The sequence below is a fragment of the Callorhinus ursinus genome, unplaced genomic scaffold (assembly GCF_003265705.2).
Source record: "Callorhinus ursinus isolate GAN/ISIS: 27379988/994484 unplaced genomic scaffold, GSC_fseal_2.0 scaffold2, whole genome shotgun sequence".
NCBI lineage: Eukaryota > Metazoa > Chordata > Mammalia > Carnivora > Otariidae > Callorhinus > Callorhinus ursinus.
This window is the reverse complement of record NW_027397064.1, coordinates 55,253,292-55,262,029: the sequence shown is the minus strand read 5'-3', so window position 1 is coordinate 55,262,029 and position 8,738 is coordinate 55,253,292. Positions and strand designations below refer to the sequence as shown.

Genomic DNA, 8,738 nt, shown 5'->3' with positions numbered 1-8,738 from the left:
GTTGGGGGTGTTGGCAGTGCAAGGAATACTTGTCAGTCTGAAAATACTGAAAATGATGAGGAAAGAAGAAACACACACTCTTCTTCAAAAACACTTTTCTCCATTCCGGCGGGAAAAACCCAAGGTGGCTGTTAAGGCGATCCACATTATTTAGCGACAAAGAGGAAAGATCTAAGTGTGCGGTATGCAAAGGCAAATAGCGCGCGTTTATCCTTAGGTGTTGTGTGTTACCTAAACTTTGTCATTCACCCATGACGCAAAGCGTGATGAGAAGATGACCCTTCGTTTTTCCCACTCATGGCCCGGTCTCTGTGATGTTATTATTTCCTCTATCTTTTACTTAGATTTTAAATGTATCCTCAGCTCAGCCTCTTTATTTTTGACGATCTCTTTGCCCTGCGCATCTGGACGTCGCTCCTTTCTCCAGAGTAAAGAGGGAAAACTCAGATAGAAATTTTTTGTATGACTACCAAATAACAATTAGAGTTTTGTGTGTGTGTGCCTTTCAATGCCGTACTGTATTTTCCTTCCTCCAAGCTGAGGCAGCCCTGAAGTGCAGTTATAAGTCTGTTTACACCACCCAGATATCAAATTGACTTGCTAATGGTAACTCTTCCTTGGTATCCATGGGTTACTGTGTCATGTGATTTGACATCAAGTACAGACAGTGCTGATTAGGAGCATCCAGCTCTGTCCATCTCCGTGCATCACTGAACCATCTGGTCATTTATTCACTAATAAGCCCCTAATGGCCCAAATATTCACCGGCCTGTCATTGTGACATGGCATAAAATGCCTACATCTTTCAACTCGCTTTGACATGTTGCTTGTTTCACATCAAAACCCGTCATTTACAGGAAAAGAGCTCAGAGGGGTAAAAACTTGACCTAATCTGCAGTGTTAACACAAAGACAGAGGCTTGGTATCTAGTAGCCTGACGGAAAGCATGTAAATGGGCAGGAATTCATTTTGTACATTTTTTTTTTCCATTCTCATTTTACAACATTCTTTAAGTTTGGTATCATTCCTAATATGGGATTTTATGTGGGCTCTGCGTCGAAATATCTATCCTGTATCTGTTTAAATAGTAAAGAGTGCTTTAAAAGGAAAGAGCTTTCTGGAGACATGGAGCTTGCCTGCTTACATTTAAATGGGTAGGGAGAAAAATAATACAATATGGATCCAAAAAGCCAGTGTCTGTGATTCTCAGAAGACTATGGTTATTTTAACACTCTTAATCTCCATCCTTCTCCAGCTTAATATGATGCTTTTACACATTATATCTGGATATCATAGGAAATGTGAGATTATCCATGTTTGGAGCATTTGATACGATCACCAGGGCAATAATGAAAGGTTGTAATCCTTACTTTCAGTCACAACCAGTAGGAAAGAGAGGCCAAAACTCTGCAAACAGACTGGCGTAAGCAGAGTTAAGATAATAAAAATTAGAAGGGGTTAAGGAGGGGGAAAAGCAACATTCTAGCACATTCAGTGCTGTTGAAATCTTGGCCCTTAAGTGGAATGAAAACATCCTATAACTGAGGTTCACGAGCTGATTTTAGGTGGTTCATATTTTACCAACATTACTGAAATGGACATTTTTTTATCAAAAATCTCCCTATCCCAGGTGTCTCCTTTCATTATCTTGATTTAAAAAAAATATAAGTTTCTAAAACTCACATGGTGACATAATTTAGGTGTCGAATGTCATTTTCCCCATTGTCTTCCCTCACCCTTCACTGAGGCCCAGTACCCCACCTATCCTCCACATCAGTTGGCTGAGAGAACATAGCACTGTTCTGAAGATTTCTCATGGCCCTAGCAAAGGGGGGCTGGTGGTGGTGTAGAAGGCCGATCTAGGGCTTGCCAATTTGGCACAAAAGGTGGCATGGACGCACTGGTTTATTTTCAGCTGGCTGGCTTTCTTTGTGGGCACAGCAGAGCCTGGATATAGTGAGGTTGGTCCCCAAAAACCCATTTGAAGATTGGCTCACACACCTGTTGGGCCCAACTGACCTAGAGTTGAGCCCAAACCAGCACCCTTTTGTTCCTATTTGCTTCCCATGGGAGGAAGCCAGAACCAGAGCCTCCTCTGAAGGATGACAGGCAAGGTAAAACTCACCAATGAGCCTTCGCAAGTGCTCTCTCCAGTCTGGTTTTCTGATTTATTGATGTAGACCTTTTCAAAAAGAGCAGCTTTCAGTGCTGATTTGAAAATAACCCAAATGTACTACTGCCTCAGCAGCAGCTTTTCAAAATTTAATTTTCTTTGCCCCTCTATTCAGAAAAAGTCGACTATGTTGGTTGTTAATTTCCTCATCCTCTTGTGACCACTCATTCTCCCTTTGTAGCTTTATGGAAGTTTCCGCACAGAGAGTGCTCGGCCTTTATATCACCCTACAAGGCCACAGCAAAGCCTTTACACTGTGAACCCACAGTTTTACAGTGAAGGGAAACTCAAAAGTCTCCTTTTTCTTTTGGGATCTAATATTCCTGATTCCTGGGATACTCCTCACTTAAAATATTCCTTCCTGTCATGCCTTTAATCAGCCTTGCATGAAACCAACCTCAAGGCTTAGTGCTTTGTTCAGACAACTCACATTTATTTGTTTACCCATTCAGTTGACAGACACGAATTGAGCATCCAGCATTTTTCTAGACACCAGGGATACAAAGATGACTAACATGATACTCCAGCCCTTAAGGAGCTTACGGTGTAGTAGTTTTTTCAGAATATGGGATTTGGGTGCAGGTGGGCAAACATCAATAAATGAGGGTTATTGGGGAAGACAAAGTTGGGAATTACCAAGGCTTGTCAGGCAGAAACAAGTTAACTACAAAACGATAAAAGAAGAGAGAACAGTTGGAGGTAGGATGGGACTCTAGGGGAGCGTGGAATATCTGGGTGCTCTTGAACCTTCATCCTCTTGTACTCAAGGACCCACATAGCCCACTCAGTCACCTCCCAACTTTCTCTCCCTCCTGTTCATAGCCTTTCCTCTCGGCACCAGTAAGGGAAAAATGTCTTCAAAATAGAAAAGTATTCTAAGCATGGAAGGGAAAGAGAAGGAAAGAGGGAGGGAGAAAAGGGTGGGGGGAGGGAGGAGGACAATAACAACAGGGAGGGAAGCTCTTGGAGGAGTGCCAAGCCCTCTAAACCCTAAAGCCTCTGAATTAAATATCTCAAAGTCCCTTAGGACCTTACAACAATAATCAGTGGCTTTTCCCAGCAGGTGCTCACTGGCCAGCCCTATGCTGGGTTTCCCGGGATAGGAGGAAGGCCTGGCATAGGAGACGAGCTCCTCCGTTCTCTGTCTCATCATATGCACACCTTTTCACCTCTCTGCAGTCCTTTCTGATATCTATTCATTTACCTTTATCTTCATCTCCCATCCATATTTTCCTCCATGATGTGTCCTCCATGCTTTTCTGAAGAGTTGGGGATGGGTGGGAGGGGTGGTGCCATCAGAAGTGGTTATGTCCTTGGCTCTGTTCTTCCAGCCAGGGGGAAGGATTAGAGAGTCATTCATCAGTGGGATTCCAAGATTCTCACAAGATTGCTGGGGTTACAAAAGTGATTACTAGAATGCACTATTTTGTTGGTTTGTTTGTTATTCCTGATACATAGGATAATAAGTGCCTAGGAGTCAGGAGATCTATTTTGTTCATCTAGATGTCTGACTGTGAGTGGCTGGTCACTGTCCTCCCATTGGACTGGCTAGGTGCTTGGAGAACCACTAATAGAACATTCCTGTGAAACCTTTTACATTTCAGAAAACAGAAACTGAAATCATGGGTACACACAATAAGGTTATCTAAGTAAACAAAAAGAAATCTAATTTCTTTTTTTTTACTCAGGTAAATATATAATATAAAATTTACCATTTTTACCATTTCTAAATGTATAACTCAGTGGCATTAATTATAATCACAGTGTTGTGCTGCCATCACCGCTATCTATTTCTAGAACCTTTCATCACCGTAAACAGAAACCCTGTATCCATTAAGCAATAGTTCCCCATTATTCCCTCCCCCTAGCCCCTGATAACCTCTAATCTACTTTCTGTCTCTATAAATTTGCCTGTTCTTGATGTTTCACATAATTGGAATCCTACAGCATTTGTCCTTTGGCATCTGGTTTATTTTACTCAGTGTAATGTTTTCAAGATCCACCTATGTTGTATTGTGTATCAGAACTTCATTCATTTTTATGGCCTAATAATATTCCATTGTTTGTATAGATCACATTTTGTTTACCAATTCATTTGCTGAAGAACACTTGGGTTGTGTCCACCCAATTTCTTTGAGTTTGTTTAGAAGATTATCAAATGATGCTACTCAAAACTGGGGGGCGGGGGGCAGGGAAAAGAGGCACCACCTAATTAGAAAGGCAATAGAGGATATAAAGAACTTGGGTCCTAGTGTTAGACTTGGGTTCCAATCCTGTGACCTTCCTACCAATTGCCCAATTTTACACTTACCTTGGGTAAGTCAACATCACCTCTCTGCACATTAATTTCTTCATTTTTAAAATGGGAATCATTACCTATTCCACTGAGTTCTTGTGAGACTGAAACGCAATAATGTAAAACACTTTGTACATTTTTGGCATATAGTTAGCAGTCAATAAATAGAAGCCATTTTTCTTTCTTAAGTGAAATCTGAAAGGCGAGCATCTCTCACAATATGGGGTTTAGAGGAGGTAATTAAAGAACAATAAAGGAAAGCCTCAGTGATGGAAAGTTTGGGAACTATTGAGGCTTAGTGGTCTCTAAGGTTGTTTCTAAGCTCTAAAGTTCTATAATTTGGTTAAATTTTCAGCTTGCCTCCAATGACCTAGAGGAAAGAAATAAAATGCATTAAAAAATCAGAGAGGCAAGTTCTATTGCATCATTGACTCCTCTGGAACTGCCTTTAGCATATGATTTAGAGGCAGTGAACAAGCAGATTGCCTTAAGATTAACATCATTAAAACAAATTTGTGAATGCCCATCTATTTGTGTGGTACTTACCAAAGCACTGTTTGTAGATCCATTCATTCACTCTGTGCTAATTATTGAAAGTTAGCTCAAAGTCTCTCTTCCAGAGGGACTCTCCGTTGGGTGAAAAACATAATAAGTTAAGGAATCATGCAAAGCAAAATATGATGAAAATCAAATGAGCAGAAAAGAAAATAATTCCTCTAGGATCTCAGAGAAAGACTGGTTTACTGGAATAAGATTTGTGAAGGATGCCAGACATTATGAGTACCTTGAAAATAGGGTGGGATTTGGAAAGACAGAGATGACAGTATGAGTATTCAAAATGGAGCTAGGGTAAAAAAAATGCATAAAAATAGAAATGAACAGAAATATATTTAAAGGACTATAAGAGTAAGAAATCATGACAGTTAAGAGGATGGAATTTGAAATTTACTTAATATCCATTAAAAATTTTTATTGATCATGTGGGTCGGGTACTGAGTTAAGCACTGGAGAGTAGAAACAGTCCTTACCTTTGTAGAATTTACAGTCTATGTCTATTGGCCTAGACAGAACTATAGGCAACTGTATCTCCACCAATTAATAGCTACTTGAACACGAACAAGTCACTTAATTTTTGGTAATTCTTAGTTTCCTCATCTACATAATGAGGATGGTAATAGCTCTACAAGGTTGTTGTGAGCATTAAATGAGATGATGAGTTTGAAGCATTTAACATAGTGCCTAACATACAGTAAGCCCTCACTAGATGTTAGCTGCTGTTGCTTGGTGTGATGGTGGTGGTGGTAATCGTAGTAGGACCACTTGGAGAGATGGGGAGAGACTGTGTTGGCAATAGTGGGGATTGTAGTTGGAAATGGAATTTTGGCCAAATCCATGACGTCACTTTAATGTCTGACCAAAGACTCTGGATTTTATCTTTAGGCAATGGACAACCATTGAAGATTTTTGAGCAAGGAAGTAAAATGGCAACACTAAGCAGAACAGATTTGGATTGTGGGCATGGAAAAAGAACAGAGATAAATGAGTCTGTTAGGATATCGCTGCAACCAAAGCTGCAATGGACAAGAGAAGTGAAAATGGAAATTAATAAAACTCTTAAGTTTTCCAAGGTTGGTTAACTGAAAAGGGATGCTGGTATGATGGGCTCAAGCAGGAGAATAACAAATTTGATTTTACAAATTGTTGAATTTGAAGAAATCCAAAAACATTCAATTGGAAATAGTCATCAGTTAACTGACTATACAGATTTGAGGTTTGGAAGAAGTTAAGAACTAGAAATATAGTTTTGTGAATCATTTAAATAGAGATGATAGCCAAATGGATGACTTCTCCAAGACAGACTACATGTGGGTAAATGACTGAAATCTAATGAAACCTTGGGAAAGATCCGCAGTGAAGCATAGGATGAGAAAGAACCAGCATAAACCTGGTCAGTGTAGGAAGAAAATCACCATCACAGAGGTCAAGGGAAGAGAAATTTGAGGGAAGGTAGAAGTGGGCACTTCTATCATCTCACTCTGTTAGAGTTCAGTAAAATGGAGGCGAGTCTGCTGAAGTCAACTGCAGAGACTGCTTGCTGTGCCTGGTGGTGCCACTTGCAGGGTCTCCTTGTGTTAATGGTACCCTAATGAGAAAAAGCAAATATGAATAAAGTAAAGCATCATTAGGAATGGAGTAGCCTGTGATGATCTAGACAACCCCACCTTCTTTGAAGGTCTGGAAAAGAGTTTGAGAGAGCTTTGTGCAGAGAATTAAAGGATAAGATCAAAAAAAGACTGACTTGGGTTATAAATAGAAGTTGATTATACCAAGTGTATGAACTTAAGATTTTCTTAAGTAATGCGTATCAGTTGTTTTTGCCACCATTGTGGTTATGGTCAGGGAAGATAAACTATACATTCAAGAATCCACATTGTTTAACCTGTACCACCTGGTAGCCAGTGCTGTATGAAAGGAAAACCATAGCTGGGAATAATAGAGCTTTTGTGAACTAGCTTGGCTTAGGAGCAGCAGGGGAGCTTGCTTTCTGGATTGCTCTCCCTACCTCTTGCTGTGACAGAAAGTCAAGCTTGCCAAAGCAAATTAGCTTAGGACACTGGTTCTCAAACTTGAGTGGACATCAGAAACATCTGGAGTGCTTTTTAAAACACAGATTGCTAAGTCCAACCTACCAGAGTTTCTGACATAGTAGGGGTGTGATGAGGCACAAGAATATGCATTCCTAACATGGTTCCCAAGGGTGTGATGAGGCCCAAGAATATGCATTCCTAACATGGTTCCCAAGGTGATGCTGCTGCTGCTGGTCCTGGCATTACACTTAGAGAAGCACTGGCTTAGGTAGAAGAAGGAGAGAACATTTATGGCTACAAAAAAGTCAAGGAAAGTGAAAACTAAGAAAAAGCAACTCAGTGGCTTTAATAATTGCCTTTTGGTAACTTTTAAGATGGAATTTCTTAGAATTTTAAAAATTACAAAGAGCTTCCAGTTCAGAGCTGGTGAAGAAATAAGAGTGACACATATATACTGTTGTACAGTAAGTCAGTTTCACATTAGGTACATAATTCTAGTGGGAAATTAAAAAAAAAGTTATCCATTGAATCAAACTTGAATATGTCATTCATTCGCTCATTCATTTGTTCAACTTATTCATTTATTTAGTACCCAATATGTGCTAGGCACTGTGTTAGACTCTGAGTGATCACAATAGACATTGTCTCTGACATTTCACTGAACTTAAGTTAGAGGGAATTTAGGAAAAAAAATAAGCAAATAAGTATAAGTACTCATATGAGAAGTACAGACTTCAGGGAGCTCATATAAAGAGCATCCAAATAGCAACATTTAGGGAAGCTTCCTAGAGTAAGTATAATGAAACGGAGCATTGACGATATGTGGGATTATCCAATAGAAAGTTGGGGGGATTGGTCTGGAGAGGAGGGCAGGGGAAACGAGTGCAATAATCCAGAGGCAAGATGAGGATGTCAAGTTTAAGAGGCCCAATGAGCCATCTTTAACCAAGATGGTTAGAGTACATAGGCATAAGGTCTGAATAAGGCTGGGGCTGAGGGGTAAATCATGTAAAGCATCACAGACCATGTCAAAAATCTCAGACTTTATATGAAGAGCAACTGGGAGCCATTACAAAGAAAACCAAAAAACAAAACACAAAACAAAAACAACCAGTGTTTTGAAGATACAATTCATATACCATATGATTCACCTACTCATAGTACACACTTAATGGTTTTTAGTATATTCAGCATTGTCCAGCCACCAACACAATCAATTTTAGAATAATTTCATCATCCCCCAAAGAAATCTCGTACCCACTAGTAGTCACTACCCATTTCCCTCCAATGCTCCTAGTCCTAGACAGCCACTAATCCATGTTCTGCCTTTATAGATAGAATCCCACAACATGTGGTCTTTCATTGAGATGCTTGAAGCCAGGGAGTGGCACCCTTAGATTGGCTGAATAGGAAAATAAATCTGGGTGTCATGCGTAGCCTGGATTAGATGTGGGGAGAGGATGGTGAGCCTAGAAGCAGAGAGACCCATTAGGGAGTTGTAGAAGGAGTCAGATGAGAGCATCTGTAGCCTGGACCAGGGCGGTGGTTGTAGCGATGGAGGAAAGGTAGCATTGCTGGCCTTGGGGTGTGGTATATGAGGGAGAGTGAGCAGAAAGAGATGGCTCTCAAGTGTCATCCTTGACAGTGGGTAGATGGTGGTGCTTGTCACTGAGATGGGATC

General features: G+C 40.3%; 1 long non-coding RNA gene across 1 annotated transcript; it reads right to left on the bottom strand.

Moving 5' to 3' along the window:
• Positions 1–2,123: 2,123 nt before the first annotated feature.
• Positions 2,124–5,093, bottom strand: LOC141374725 (uncharacterized). Its single transcript, XR_012381831.1, has 3 exons — positions 5,016–5,093; positions 3,378–3,492; positions 2,124–2,182 (listed from the first exon to the last, which is right to left on the bottom strand). It is a non-coding gene; the product is annotated as an uncharacterized lncRNA (long non-coding RNA).
• Positions 5,094–8,738: the final 3,645 nt, after the last annotated feature.